This window comes from Scyliorhinus torazame, chromosome 16 (genome assembly GCF_047496885.1).
Source record: "Scyliorhinus torazame isolate Kashiwa2021f chromosome 16, sScyTor2.1, whole genome shotgun sequence".
Lineage (NCBI taxonomy): Eukaryota > Metazoa > Chordata > Chondrichthyes > Carcharhiniformes > Scyliorhinidae > Scyliorhinus > Scyliorhinus torazame.
The window spans coordinates 127,913,170-127,929,369 of NC_092722.1; the positions used below are offsets into that span (position 1 = coordinate 127,913,170).

Consider the following 16,200-nt stretch of genomic DNA (forward strand, 5'->3'; position numbering starts at 1 on the left):
ACTACTATCATTTATTAAAATGTTTTGTGAACATGATGTCAAATAATGTTACCGTTTTTGGATATGATGCAGAAGTATAATAAACGGTAAGATTATGGGCTACAAGATTCTTGGGAGTATGGCACAATATAGGTATGGGGCAGGATTTGAGGCAGAACATGGTAATATGGGGTCTTTGCCCAATCTTACCTGCAATGAGAAATGTTGGCACTGAGATGTCTCCAGTCTGAAATCCCACCTATTATTCTTGCATGATGTTTGTCAAAGGTGGATGCGGGGAACTAATGCTGATTTCTTAATGAGAGTCATTTACACAGCTACCAATTGCATTTATGTAAGTGGTTCGCTGAAATAAATAGTATTTCTGGACAGAGAAAACACTTAACTTTCTATTGATTGTTGTTAATCCGTGCGCAATCCGTGTGCCAGCCAGATAATTAAATAATTTACTGTGGATTATAATTGCCATGGAGGTCATTCACCCTTGTGTAGATGACAAAGTATATTTGCGTCACCATCATAAAAGAGTTGTTTCAGTTGTGCATGGTGGTTTGCGAACACCAATGCCTCAATAATTATGACCTGATGGTAAGTTTTTTTATTTGTGGAGATGTTGCATGGGCCAAATCTGAGAAATATGATTAATTTCTGAAGAAGTTTGTTATGGGCCACGGTTTAGAGAACCCCAAAGTGTATCGTGGAGTTCACCTGACCCACAATTTTTAATAGATTGTGGTATGGGGAGCACACGGCCCACTCTACAGGTGTGGTACAGCAGAAATGGAAAAGTATTTTTTTAAGCAAAACAATGTTTATTCTATGAACGCAAGTTAACCTTTATAAAACATACAGTGACCATCTTAGCAACCATCAATTCAAATATAATCCCCAAAGAATACAACATTGAATAATTCTTAAGCTGTCCTTTTAACATCCATAAGATTGAAAAAAAACCTTTAAACCGAAGCACATCAGGTTAAAGTCACCACTGAGAGCAGTTATTAGTTTTAAACAACCAAAGGAGCGATTTACATTCTTTAGATTACAGAGAGAGAGAGACTCATACAACTTCTGGCTGTGACTGCAGCTATCCAGGTCTGAAAACAAAACTAAAACACACCCTGCAGCAAACAGCCTAAAATGAAAGTAAAAAGCTGACAGACAGCCCAGCTCCACATCACTGATAAACACCCATTTCTTAAAGGTACATTTCTTAAACACTCATTTCTTAAAGGTACTCTCACATGACAAGTTTAATCAGACATGCTCTATGGACTAGGTAATGAATCTCATGGTGGTTTTGATGTAAAAGGGTAGGCAAGCAAATATTGAAATCATTCCCCAAGGCACGCCCAAGAGTAGAGGAGGTCATAAACTGCAGAGCATGAACCTTCACAAATGAATGGATACCTTGAAAGACTGAAAAATGTTTGCTTTGTATGGTTTCTTGGCTCACTCAGGCCTTGCTCACTTGGCCATGCACTATAATAATTTGCACAATAATAATTTCAGTCCGATAATCAGGACAAATCACATTGCACCCAGTAATCGACACTCAGCAGCTCCACAAGATCGGACCATTTCGTGGATCAACATTCTTAAAATCTTCCAACCCTCTTGACAGCTTTCTATTGCATCATAGCATTTTGGTATAATCCCAGTCAATTATGTCTTCCACCACACCATAAAATTATAATTTATCCATTTTAACAACAAAATGTTGGTCTTCTGTAACTCAAGACATTGTAAAAAAATTTAATAAGGATTTTGAAAAAAACCCTACAAGTTCTGAATTTCTGTTCACTGAAATTTTCACTATCGGCGGACATGCAAAGCACTTTGAAACTATTGGCGAACAGCATAAGTTTTGACTTATTCAGTTTCAACTGTTTATTAAATATGACCATTTTTTTCTATGTCCCATTTCATTTACTCTCTTCCCCAATTACGCCACACAATTTCTCATTCTTCTCTCATCAAAAAAAGAAGGACTTGCATTTATACAGTACTTTTCAAAGCCACTGGACGTCTCAAAGCGCTTTGCGGCCAAAGTATTTTTTGAAGTATAATCGCTATTGTGATGTAGGGAACACAGCAGCCAATTGGTACACAGCAAACTCCCACAAACAGCAATGTGACCAAGGAACACGGTTAACATTATAGGACTGAGCTTAGGAGGAACTTGTTCACCCAAAGGGTTGTGAATCTATGGAATTCCTTGCCCAGTGAAGCAGTTGAGGCTCCTTCATTAAATGTTTTTAAGATAAAGATAGATAGTTTTTTGAAGAATAAAGGGATTAAGGGTTATGGTGTTCAGGCCGGAAAGTGGAGCTGAGTCCAAAAAAGATCAGCCATGATCTCATTGAATGGCGGAGCAGGCTCGAGGGGCTTGATGGCCTACTCCTGCTCCTAGTTCTTATGATCGTGAGATAATTGCCCATAGCCTCTGAGCTCTGGGACGTCTTATAACTGTGGCTCACCCAATAGTGCGCTGGGGAAACACCCTCCCCAGACGTCCCCAGGTAAGGATTGCACGGCAATTGCTGCATTGGAGTGATAACTTTGATTTTTGTGAAGAATGCTGCTCGGGCTGCATTGGTAGTGGTCAGAGCGCTTCCTGCTCCAGGGAATGAGTTAAGTCACTGGAAGTGGCGCTGGACAGTAAAATTATCCCCGCGTGATTTTTTTTATCGATGCTGTGGCAGCTATCAGATTAAGGGTTTATGCCCATACCCGCTGATATCCTGCTCCGTGTATGCCCTGCTGCCAGTTTAAAAACTCAAAGGGGGAAACATTAGATAAGGTCCGAAAATGGGCACAGGGATTGTGATACACGGTTAACCAACCCTCATTTGTTGCGGATAAAGCAGCACATAAATTTCACATTACCTGCTACCCCTAAATGATGGTAACATGCAACAAACTGCTTGAGTGGCTGCATGTCTCAGCGGTCAGCCCAAGTATATGAGATGAGCATCATTTAAGTCTAGCCTGCACTACTTTCAGCCAGTCAATACTCTTAAGAAGGAAATGCATTCTGGCTGCAGCAGGTACTGGCAGCAGCTAGGGGAAGATTGAGGCGGAAGAAGAGTGAAGATGGTGCAGCAGGGCAGAGAGTGGCCTCCAAGGTCCCAGATACAGCACTGGAGGCCTTGGTGCAGGAGATGGATAGGGGAAGGAAAGTTCTTTGCCCACAAAGATCCAGGAGGCCCTCAAGACATTCACTGAGAAGACATAGAAGAAGATAGCCATCACTTTCAATGTAAGCAGTGTTGTTCCAAGAACCCGGATGCTGTACAAGAAGAAATGTAATAACCTCATAAAGAATGGTCATGGTCAGTGAATGCATCGTTAAATTTCATACTGCAAGGGCCCTTCCTGTTGATTCCCTTATTTCTCATTTGTTTTGGTTTTTTTGTTATCATTTTAATCCATGGCTGTTTAACGGACATATACCTTTATGGCGAGGAAAAGAAGCGAGGAACTCAAAAGTTGCAAACTGTGCTATGGAGATATAACTTTTGAACAGCAGAACACAGACTTTTTGACACCTGAGAGATTGGAGGGATTCGGTTCAGTTGGCAGGCTGGTGGTAAATGAAGGCCAAAGGCCGTATTCTCCTGGCAACAGGTGGTGATTGGACATTACCCGAGTGTGATGGTTTTCAGACGATGCAGGAATGACGGTCGGTTCCTGGACACTTGAGTATAGAAGCTTCTCTCTCTCTCTCTCTCTTGCTCTCTCTCTCATTTGCCCTGACCCCAGAAATACTGCCTATCTGCTGTTTTCTGAATGTGCAGAGATGTTTTTGAGACCTGGATGAATCTACAGTGAAAACGATTATAGACTGAAACAAAAACCTCCCAACTGAAGGCCTAGGTTGAAGAAAGTTGTACGGAAGACATCCATCTGAAACAAAGACTCTTATACTTTTATTTTCATCATTATTTTACACCCCTCTTTCACCTCTGTGTTTGTCTGTCTTGTGTGTGTGTGTGCAGAGGGTGGGGTGAGTTACAGGGGGTGGGGGTTAGGAATTATATAATAGTTAACTAGTTGTATTTTCTGCATATTTAATTGAAGTTATTGTTATTAATAAAAATTAATTGAGTTTAAATTTACAAACCTGGTGACTGTAGTTATTCAACAGCCAAAGACCAGAGATAGGATTGTTGGCCTCCCGGAGGGGGCGGATGCCAGGAAGTTTGTGGCGAACATGTTCGAGAATCTGCTGGGAGATGGGGCTTTTCCCCGACTGTTGGAAGTGGATCGGGCGTACAGAGGAAGCCGCGACAGGGAGATCGTGTGGTCAGGTTCCACAGGTACCTGGATAAGGAGCGCGTTCTCCAGCGGGCCAAGTGCACGCAGAGCTGTAAGTGGGACAACAGCATTTTGCAGGTGTACCAAGATTTAAGCGTGGAGGTGGCCAAGAGGAGGGCAGGCTTTAATCAAGTCAAGTCGATCCTGATCAAGAAGCAGGTGAAGTTCGGACTGTTGTATCCGGTGCGACTTTGGGTTACGCATGAGGACCAACATCATTACTTTGAGTCGCCCGAGGATGCTATGGAGTTCGCCAGGAGGAAAGGACTGGTGCCAACTTGAGAACATTCTGCTCTAAGTTTGAGAAACTGTTTTTCCTGTTCGTTTTAAATGCTGTTTGCACTGATTAATTCGTTCGTTCTTTCATTTTTTTTCTCTTCAATAACTGTTTTGTTTAAGAAGGGGAAAGTAGTTTTTTAAAAATATTCAATTTCGGTGGGTTTTCTGTGTTGTGAGGGGGATGGTGGTGGGGATTTTTGACTTTGTATTATTTTGAGTAGTATTACTTTGATCCGTATTATAGCGAGAGTTTGGCTTTGTTTTTCTTTACACTGACTCTGGTTGGCGCCTGTTTCTTAAAGTGGGCAGTTGTCGGGGCTCTGTTGATGAGGGCGATGGTTTCGATGGGCGGGGGGAGGGTAGGTAGGCAACAATAGGTGGGAGACCTGCTGGCGCTGGTGCCGTGGGCCACCAGGCTAGCTGGGTGAGCTAGTCTGCGGGAGCACAGTGGGGGGGGGGGGGGGGGGGTGGGGTATACAATCAGATTAGGGATGGGGTTAGGTTACAGAGTGTTGTTGCTGGAGGGGGGGGGGGCGCTGTTCGGCTGACGAGGGAGGGATTTGATTTTAGAAGCGGAGAAGAGGTCAGGGATAGGTGCTGCCAGGAGGCGGGGCCACAGAGGCGCGGGGCAGAGGCCGGGGGCAGGCCCAGGAAAGGGGATTGCTGACCGGCAAGGGGGGGGGTGCGGTGCCCCCCAACTAGGCTGGTCACGAGGAACGTTAGAGGGCTAAATGGGCCGGTGAAGAGGGCAAAGGTGTTGGCGCATCTTGGGGCTCTAAAGGCGGACGTGATAATGTTGCAGCAGACGCACCTGAAGGTAGCGGACCAGATTAGGTTGAGGAAGAGCTGGGTTAGTTAGGTATTCCTCTCATGGCTAGATACTAAGACCAGGGGAGTTTCGATTCTGGTGAACAAACGGGTGCAGTTTGAGGTGGGGAGTATTGTTTCGGACTGGGGAAGGTCTCTACGTTATGGTTAGCGGTAAGCTGGAAGGGAGGAAGGTGGTCCTGGTCAACATATATGCGCCAAACTGGGATGATGTGGATTTCATAAAGAGGGTGCTGGGGAAGATACCCGACCTGGCTTCCTACAAGCTGGTTATGGGACGGGACTTCAATACAGTTATTGATCCAGGCCTGGACCGGTCGTGCTCAAAAACAGGCAGAGTGTTAGCAATGGGAAAAGAGCTGAGTGAGTTCATGGACCCGTGGAGGTTTGGCAGGCCGACAGGGAAGGAGTTCTCCTTTTTCTCGCACGTCCATAGACCATCCGGTCTACTCCCGGATCGAATTTTTAATACTGAGTAGGGATCTACTGACAGGGGTGGTGGATGCGCAGTATTCGGCAATCACCATTTCCGACCATGCCCCGCATTGGGTCGAGCTACAGGTGAGTGAAGAGAGCTTTCAGCGCCCGCAGTGGAGGCTTGATGTGGGACTGCTGGCGGACAAAGGGGTGTGCGAGAGTGTGAGGAAGTGTATACAAAACTACCTGCAGGTCAACGATACGGGGGAAGTCTCAGCAGCGGTGGTGTGGGAGGCGCTCAAGGAAGTGGTGAGAGGGGAGCTGATTTCAATCCGGGCTCACAGAGACAAGACGGACAGGGCAGGAACGGACCGACTGTTAGAGGAGATCCTGCAGATTGACAGGAGATATGCGGGGACCCCGAGTGCAGAGCTCTTGAGGGAACGGAGGAGGCTGCAGGCGGAGTTTGGGCTGGTGTCCACGGGTAAGGCAGTGGAGCAGCTCAGAAAGGCGAGGGGTGCGATATATGAACATGGGGAGAAAGCCAGCAGGATGCTGGCTCAGCAGCTCTGAAAGAGGGAGGCAGTAGGGCAATAGGTAAAGTGGTGGATGGAGGCGGTAACTTGGTAAGGGATGCGGCGGGTGTGAACAGGGCTTTCAAGGACGTTTATAGCAGACTCTATAGCTCTGAGCCCCCCGCTGGGCCGGAGGGGATGAGACGCTTCTTAGATGGCCTGATATTCTCAAAAATGGGTAGGGAGCTAGTAGAAGGGCTGGGCGCCCCGATCAGAGCTGAGGAGATATTTGGTGGCTTACAGTCAGGTAAAGCCCCGGGGCCGGATGGGTACCCGGTAGAATTTTGTAAAACGTTCTCCGGGATATTGGGGCCCCTGCTGGTCAAGGTTTTTAATGAGGCAAGGGACAGCGGGGTGCTGCCCCAGATGATGTTGCAGGCTACCATCTGCTTGATTCTAAAACGGGACAAGAACCCGGAGTCGTGTGGGTCTTATAGGCCGATCTCCCTTCTTAACGTGGATGCTAAACTGCTGGCAAAGCTTTTGACCACTAGGATTGAGGATTGTGTGCCGAGTGTTATTAGGGAGGATCAAACAGGGTTTGTTAAAGGTAGGCAACTGGTGGCGAATATAAGACGATTGCTCAATGTGATCATGATGCCCCCGGAGGGAAAGGAGGTGGAGGTAGTGGTGGCAATGAACGCAGAGAAGGCGTTTGACCGGGTAGAGTGGGAGTACTTATGGGAGGTGCTGGGACGGTTTGGATTTGGGGTGGGTTTCATCGACTGGGTCAGGCTGCTATATCAGGCCCCGGAGGCGAGTGTGAGGACAAATAGGACGACTTCCGACTATTTTAGACTGCAACGCGGGATGAGACGGGGGTGCCCCCTCTCCCCACTGCTGTTTGCGCTAGCTATAGAGCTGCTGGCAATTGCTCTGAGGGCTTCAGAGGGTTGGAAGGGGCTGGTTCGGGGGGTGGGGTGTTGAGCATAGAGTTTCATTGTATGCAGATGACCTGCTCTTGTATGTTTCGGACCCGATGGCGGGGATGGCCGGAATCATGGTGACCCTGGGGGTATTCAGCTGGTTTTCAGGGTACAAATTGAATATGACAAAAAGTGAAATGTTTGTAGTTCAGGAGAGGGGCCAAGGGGACCGGCTGAGGGACCTGCCGTTCCGGTTAGTTGGGGACAATACATGTGGCTCGGGATTGGGGTCGACTGCACAAGCTGAACCTGTCCCGGCTGGTAGATCAAATGCGAGGGGAGTTCCGGAGGTGGGATGTACTCACACTGTCGTTAGCTGGGAGAGTACAGACAGTTAAAATGACGGTCCTCCCGAGGTTCTTATTCATGTTCCAGTGTCTCCCCATTTTCATTCCACGTTCCTTTTTTAAGAGGGTAAGAAAGATCATTTTGGGCTTTGTATGGGCGGGCAGGTCCCCACGAGTGAAGAGGGTGATGCTCGAGCGGAACCGGGGGGAAGGGGGGCTTGCACTGCCGAATTTCAGCAACTATTTATTGGGCGGCTAACATAGCTATGATAAGGAAGTGGGTGGTGGTGGTGGAGAGGGGGGGAGGGAGTGTGTGGGGGGGGTGCGGGGGGGGGGGGTGCGGGCGTGGGGGCGGCGGCTTGGGAGCGGGTTGAGGCAGCCTCATGTTTTCGGGATCCTTAAGGGGGAGGGGGAGCAGCCCCAAGTCGTGGTCCACATAGGTACCAACGACATAGGTAGGAAAAGGGATAGGGATGTAAGGCAGGAATTCAGGGAGCTAGGGTGGAACCTTATATCTGGGACAAACAGAGTTATTATCTCTGGGTTGTTACCCGTGCCACGTGATAGCGAGACGAGGAATAGGGAAAGAGAGGAGTTGAACACGTGGCTACAGGGATGGTGCAGGAGGGAGGATTTCAGATTTCTGGATAATTGGGGTCGGTGGGACCTCTACAAACGGGATGGTCTACACCTGGACCAGAGGGGTATCCTGGGGGGGAAATATGCTAATGCTCTTCGGGAGGGTTTAAACTAGTTCAGCAGGGGCTTGGGAACCTGAATTGCAGCTCCAGTATACAGGAGGTTGAGAGTAGTGAGGTCATGAGTACGGTTTCAAAGTTGCAGGAGTGTACCGGCAGGCAGGAAGGTGGTTTAAAGTGTGCCTTCTTCAATGCCAGGAGCATCCGGAATAAGGTGGGTGAACTTGCGGCATGGGTTGGTACCTGGGACTTCGATGTTGTGGCCATTTCAGAGACATGGATAGAGCAGGGACAGGAATGGTTGTTGCAGGTGCCGGTGTTTAGATATTTCAGGAAGCTCAGGGAAGGGGTAAAAGAGGGGGAGGGGTGGCATTGTTAGTCAAGGACAGTATTACGGTGGCAGAAAGGACATTTGATGAGGACTCGTCGACTGAGGTAGTATGGGCTGAGGTTAGAAACAGGAAAGGAGAGGTCACCCTGTTAGGGGTTTTCTATAGGTCTCTGAAAAGTTCCAGAGATGTAGAGGAAAGGTTTGCAAAGATGATTCTGGAGAGGAGCGAAAGCAACAGGGTAGTTGTTATGGGGGACTTTAACTTTCCAAATATTGACTGGAAACGCTATAGTTCGAGCACGTTAGATGGGTCCGTTTTTGTCCAATATGTGCAGGAGGGTTTCCTGACACAGTATGGAGATAGGCCAACGAGAGGCGAGGCCATATTGGATTTTGTACTGGGTAATGAACCAGGACAGGTGTTAGATTTGGAGGTAGGTGAGCACTTTGGTGATAGTGACCACAATTCGATTACGTTTACTTGAGTCAAGGAAATAGGTATATACCGCAGGGCAAGAGTTATATCTGGGGGAAAGGCAATTAGGATGCGATGAGGCAAGACTTAGGATGCATCGGATGGAGAGGAAAACTGCAGGGGATGGGCACAATGGAAATGTGGAGCTTGTTCAAGGAACAGCTACTGCGTGTCCTTGATAAGTATGCACCTATCAGGCAGGGAGGAAGTAGTCGAGCAAGGGAACCGTGGTTTACTCAAGCAGTCGAAACACTTGTCAAGAGGAAGAAGGAGGCTTATGTAAAGATGAGACATGAAGGTTCAGTTAGAGCGCTTGAGAGTTACAAGTTAGCTGGGAAGGACCTAAAGAGAGAGCTAAGAAGAGCCAGGAGGGGACATGAGAAGTCTTTGGCAGGTAGGATCAAGGATAACCCTAAAGCTTTCTGTACATATGTCAGGAATAAAAGAATGACTAGGGTAAGAGTAGGGCCAGTCAAGGACAGTAGTGGGAAGTTGTGCTTGGATTCCGAGGAGATAGGAGAGGTGCTAAATGAATATTTTTCGTCAGTATTCACACAGGAAAAAGACAATGTTGTCGAGGAGAATACTGAGATTCAGGCTACTAGACTAATAGGGCTTGAGGTTCATAAGTAGGAGGTGTTAGCAATTCTGGAAAGTGTGAAAATAGATAAGTCCCCTTGGCCGGATGGAATTTATCCTCGGATTCTCTGGGAAGCTAGGGAGGAGATTTCTGAGCCTTTGGCTTTGATCTTTAAGTCATCTTTGTCTACAGGAATAGTGCCAGAAGACTGGAGGATAGCAAATGTTGTCCCCTTGTTCAAGAAGGGGAGTAGAGACAACCCCGGTAACTATAGACTAGTGAGCCTTACTTCTGTTGTGGGAAAAATCTTGGAAAGGTTTATTAGAGATAGGATGTATAATCATCTGGAAAGGAATAATTTGATTAGAGATAGTCAACACGGTTTTGTGAAGGGTAGGTTGTGCCTCACAAACCTTATTGAGTACTTTGAGAAGGTGACCAAACAGGTGGATGAGGGTAAAGCAGTTGATGTGGTGTATAAGGATTTCAGTAAAGCGTTTGAGAAGGTTCCCCACGGTAGGCTACTACAGAAAATACGGAGGCATGGGATTCAGGGTGATTTAGCAGTTTGGATCAGAAATTGGCTAGCTGGAAGAAGACAAAGGGTGGTGGTTGATGGGAAATGTTCAGATTGGAGTCCAGTTACGAGTGGTGTACCACAAGGATCTGTTTTGGGGTCACTGCTGTTTGTCATTTTTATAAATGACCTGGAGGAGGGCGTAGAAGGATGGGTGAGTAAATTTGCAGATGACACTGAAGTCGGTGGAGTTGTGGACAGTGCGGAAGGATGTTACAAGTTACAGAGGGACATAGATAAACTGCAGCGCTGGACTGAGAGGTGGCAAATAGAGTTTAATGCAGAAAAGTGTGAGGTGATTCATTTTGGAAGGAATAACAGGAAGACAGAGTACTGGGCTAATGGTAAGATTCTTGGCAGTGTGGATGAGCAGAGAGATCTTGGTGTCCATGTACATAGATCCCTGAAAGTTGCCACCCAGGTTGAGAGGGTTGTTAAGAAGGTGTACGGTGTTTTAGCTTTTATTGATAGAGGGATTGAGTTTCGGAGCCATGAGGTCATGTTGCAGCTGTACAAAACTCTGCTGCAGCTGCATTTGGAGTATTGCGTGTAATTCTGGTCGCTGCATTATAGGAAGGATGTGGAAGCATAGGAAAGGGTGCAGAGGAGATTTACCAGAATGTTGCCTGGTATGGAGGGAAGATCTTATGAGGAAAGGCTGAGGGACTTGAGGCTGTTTTCGTTGGAGAGAAGAAGGTTAAGAGGTGACTTAATTGAGGCATACAAGATGATCAGAGGATTGGATAGGGTGGACAGTGAGAGCCTTTTTCCTCGGATGGTGATGTCTAGCACGAGGGGACATAACTTTAAATTGAGGGGAGATAGATATAAGACAGATGTCAGAGGTAGGTTCTTTACTCAGAGAGTAGTAAGGGCGTGGAATGCCCTGCCTGCAACAGTAGTGGACTCGCTAACACTAAGAATTCAAATGGTCATTGGATAGACATATGGACGATAAGGGAATAGTGTAGATGGGCTTTAGAGTGGTTTCACAGGTCGGCGCAACTTCGAGGGCCGAAGGGCCTGTACTGCGCTGTAATGTTCTATGTTCATGTAGGGGTACCAGTCTGGAGGCGTTGGTGACGGTGCCTCTGCCGTTCCCGCCGGCGCGCTTCTCCACCAGTCCTGTAGTGGTGGCGGTCCTTCAGATCTGGGGACAGTGGAGGAGGCACGTGGGAGTAAAGGGAGCATCGGTCTGGTCCCCGATATGTGACAACCATCGGTTTGCCCCGGGAAGGTTGGACGGGGGGTTTCGGGTATGGCGGAGGGCGGAGATTGAGCAGATGGGAGATTTGTTTTTGGAAGGGAACTTCCCTAGCTTGAGGGCGCTGGAGGCCAAGTTTGGATTGACGAGGGGGAATGAATTCCGGTATATTCAGATGCGGGACTTTTTGCGTAGGCAGATGCCATCTTTTCCACTCTTGCCACTAAGGGGGATCCAAGATAGGGTAGTGTCTAGAGGATGGTTGGGGGAGGGAAGTGTCTCGGATATTTACAAGGAGCTCATGGGTGCGGAGGAGACTCAGGCCGAAGAGCTGAGACATAAATGGGAGGAGGAGTTGAGAGGGGAGATTGAGGAAGGCCTGTGGGCGGACGCGCTGAGCAGGGTCAATGGGACTGTAACATGTGCCAGGCTTGGCCTGATTCAATTTAAGGTCGTCCACCGGGCCTACATGACAGTGTCCCGGATGTGCAGATTCTTCGGCGTAGAGGACAGGTGTGTATAGTGTCTGAGAGGACCGGCAGACCATGTCCACATGTTTTGGGCTTGTCCAAAACTTAGCAGATACTGGCAGGGGTTCGAGGACGTCATGTCTAGAGTATTGAACACGAGGGTGGCAATGAGTCCAGAGGTGGCGATGTTTGGGGTTTCAGAGGCCCTGGAAATCCAGGGGAAAAAGAGGCCGACGTCTTGGCCTTTGCTTCCCTGGTAGGCCGGAGACGGATACCTCTAGCTTGGAGGGACTCAAAGCCCCCGAAGTCAGAAGTCTGGCTGTCAGACATGGCGAGTTTCCTGTGCCTAGAGAAAATCAAGTTCACCTTGAAAGGGTTGTTGTTAGTGTTCACCCGGAGGTGGCAACCATTCATTAACTTCTTTGCGGAGAATTAATCGTCAGCAGGGGGGAGGGGGGGGGGGGGGGCAGTTAGGGGAACGTAGTATAGGGGGTCAATTAGGCAGATCTGGGTGGGGCGGGCTACGGCAATTGCACTATGTACTTTGTATACTGTGCAGTCCTTTTGTTTTCTCGTTCTGTAATTCTACTGTTTATAATGCCAAAAAATACCTCATTAAAATTGTTTATTTTAAAAAAAAAAAATTAAATCATGGTCAGTGGTGAGTCTTGAAATCAATTGAAATTCCGACCTGATCAATTTTCACATTTGGGGTGGGACTTTCCACCACCTCCGCAGTATGTTCTGCGGCGGTGGAGGACAGCTTGCCAGTGACTGGCAGCAAGATCTTCTGGACTCTCTGTTGTCAATGGGGTTTCACACCCAGCCGTGCGAAACGTGTGGGCCATGCCATGAGTGTGCAGCATGAAAGCTGTTTAGGAATTTAAAAATCCACCCAGAGCACCGAAACTACAGGTGCTTCAGAACCACCTTTTGCAGCCATTGTGTACTTAGGGCCCACAAATGCATGGACAGGGGTACATACACAAGATGCCAGTTGGTCAGCACTGTTTTAAAGAACTGCACATGGAAAGAAAAATATCAGCTGAACTGTTTGTTAGGTCACCTCATTAAAGCAACTTTGAGCAGTGAATTTCCAGTGTTACCAATGAATAGCCTCCTATCTAATCACAAAAGTCCTGTTCCCAGACCTACAATTGGAGGAATTATGTGATTCACTTAACAGTGGAACTCCTCACCCTAAAAAGGGCAGAAACATAGACAGTTGGCAGCTGTTGAAAATGACATTTACTGGGTGGAATTTAGTCAGTGATAAATCTTGAAGATTAAATGAGTAGGATTTACAGACTGGCCAATGTAGTGCAGTTACATTTACAAAACACATTCCATAGACTCTGCTCAGCAGCTGGACTCCTTTCTGTGTTTGTCTCACATAATTTTATACTGTATGATAGTTGTACTTTTTTGTGTAAAACTGTGTCTTAAAATGCACCCAAGGTTTTATAGTAGAGACGCAGGGCGGGATTCTCCGACCCCACACCGGATCGGAGAATCGCCGGGGGCTGGCTTGAATCCCGCCCCCGCCGTGTACCGAAGTCTCCGCAACCAGAGATTCGGCGGGAGCGGGAATCGCGCCGCGCCGGTCGGCGGGCCCACCCCTGCTGATTCTCCGGCCCGCAATGGGCCGACGTCCCGCTGCTGGAATGCCTGTCCCGCCAGCATCCATTAAACCACCTTTTGAACGGCGGGACAAGGCGGCGCGGGCAGGCTCCGGGGTCTTGTGGGGGGGGGGGGGGGGGCGCGGGGCGATCTGGCTCCGGGGGCTGCCCCCACGGTGGCCTGTCCCGCGATCGGGGCCCACCGATCCGCAGGCGGGCCTGTGCCGTGGGGGCACTCTTTTTCTTCCGCCTTCGCCATGGTCTTCACTATGGCAGAGGCGGAAGAGACCCCCTCCCCTGTGCATGCACGGGGATGATGTCAGCAGCCGCTGACGGTCCCGCGCATGCGCCGACCTGCGTTGCCCGGCGAAGACCTTTCGGCCCCGGCTGGCGTGGCGCCAAAGGCCTTTCCTGCCAGCCGGTGGAACGCAAACCGCTCCAGCGTGGGCCTAGCCGCTCACGGTGAGGGCTTGGCCCCCTTTGGGGCGGCCCGACGCCGGAGTGGTTCCCGCCACTCCATTACGCCAGAACCCCCTGCCCCGCCGGGTAGGGGAGAATCCCGCCCGCTGTTTTAAAAGTTAATTTTCTTTAAAAATGTGCTTGCCGCTTCTGTTGATTACTTGTCCTGTTTGTATCTTCTGCCATTTAACATTAGCAGGAAAAATTGAAGGGAGTGCTAATTTACCTGGGATTGTCAAGGGAGAATGTTGCCGAGAAAGGTGACTTTCACAGGGAGTTGTACCAACCGGATCCATAAAAAGCAGTATTTCCTCAGGGGGCTGTGTGCATGTTTGTGGGCAGTGATCCTGGCAGGCCCAGACTGCCTTAAAATGATGTCGCCAAAATCTGAGCTGCCACCAACACTGCCAGAGAGGCAGAACTTGTCAGGGACAGAGATTTTGTCTGCCTGGATTGTATCTTTGGCACTGATATTGTTTAAAAACTGTTAATTGATATTATTCCCATAACCAAAATTAACTTCAGTGAATGAAGTACAATTAATATCATTACCATCTTAATTAACTGGATGACATGAAATAATTCTCCCTGTCCTGTATTAGGACCTAAAGAATTTCCCTTTTGTGCGGCAAGAGTTTAATTTTATACTGAATTTCTTCATTAGCACCGGAACAGAAAAATAACTTTTTATTGCAAGTTACTTTTCCTGACTTTGCATCTGACCATCATACCTGCTCCATTGCTGAAGAAGGTCTATACATGATTAAACATATATCTGGCCCTTCCTTGTTTCATAGGCAGCTGGGTTATAAAAGATAGATTGGTATTTATAACGAGTCGAATCTTCCGAGGTTCGCCATTGGAATCTAATTCCAATTCAATTCACCTACCTTGCACCGGAGGTCCACATTTCTGGTCTGTCCAAACCGGGCTTCCTGAGAAACGTGGAACCTACATGCTTCTGGAGTCCTTCACTCCGAGTCTCGGATGAAGCCAAGCACTTTATACGGCACTTGCCATATTCTGCTAGGTTTAAATGGCACTTTTGACAAGCAAAAGAGAGAAGATAAAGTAGGGTGGATTGGGTGATCTGGGGGTAGTAGTGGAGGGTGAAGATAGTCAGAGTGGAGGAGCTGGTGGCAGGATAGTTGGGTGGGAGGGTAGTTGTGTGTGGGGGGGCTGCTAGTTAGGTAGTTGGGGTTTGGGAGGGTAGTTGGATGGGGTTATTTAGTCAGGTGACTGGGGTGTAGTATGTGGGTAGTTGGGGGGCGGGGGGGCTGCGGTGGGAAGAGTAGTGGGGGTTGGGGGCCTGGGACAGTTTAGTCCAAGTATCAGGGAGGTAGTTGGGTGGCAGTCAGGTCGGGGTGTGAGTGGGCGAAATGGCAGTCGGGGGGAGGGTGAGGGGGGGGGGGGAGGATGGCGGTCGGGTGGAAGGGATGATGATGGTCAGGTGGGGGGATAATGTTGGTTGGGTCGGGCGGGTTGGTGGGCTGGTCAAGGCATGGGGGGTGGAGGGGGTTGGTGGTGGAGTGCAGTTGTATAAAGTCACATAATTTCCAGGAGTTAGAACTGGTTTGCTAAGTGAGTCAGAATTATCCAAAGTCTCTGAGGATAAATCAGAGTTTGGGAGTTTTCCAGGTGCAAGGTTAATGCCCAACAGTAGTTAACGTTTCCTGGGCAATTCTCCCCCTCTAGTCAGTGTGTGGAGCCCTCAGCGTACCTCCTGGTGTATGACCATCCTGAGAACGAAAGATCTGGGTCACCGTTGCTGGGAGGCTGGGGACACCTGTCTCTAGAAGAATTGTATGTTTCTGGAGCAACCTTTCATTTTATAAAATCCTGGGTTCAATTGCTAATCTGTGTTGAATGAATTGATCTCCACTGGAGTGGCTGTTTGGTCTGGGAATCAGATTGGTTACAATTTCCCATTAGCTGTAAAACCTGCCAAACCTCTCTCTCATAAGTAAGGGGGGGGGGGATTTGGTGGGGGGCTGGATTTTCCACCCTTTCCCGCCCCCAACTCCCCGCTGTGTGTTTTTGCAGAGGTGGCCCACCATTGGCTGGTGGCAGTATCTTCTGATCCCGCCAATGTCAGCTGCTTTGTCAGTGGCCCAAACCCTTCGCTGCTGGGGTACCCGCCGCAGGGGGTCGACAT

General features: G+C 48.4%; 1 protein-coding gene across 3 annotated transcripts in view; it reads left to right on the plus strand.

Moving 5' to 3' along the window:
• hectd2 (HECT domain containing 2) overlaps positions 1-16,200 on the plus strand; it is a 174,889-nt gene that overhangs the window by 51,617 nt on the left and 107,072 nt on the right. The gene's annotated exons all lie outside the window — the stretch shown is intronic.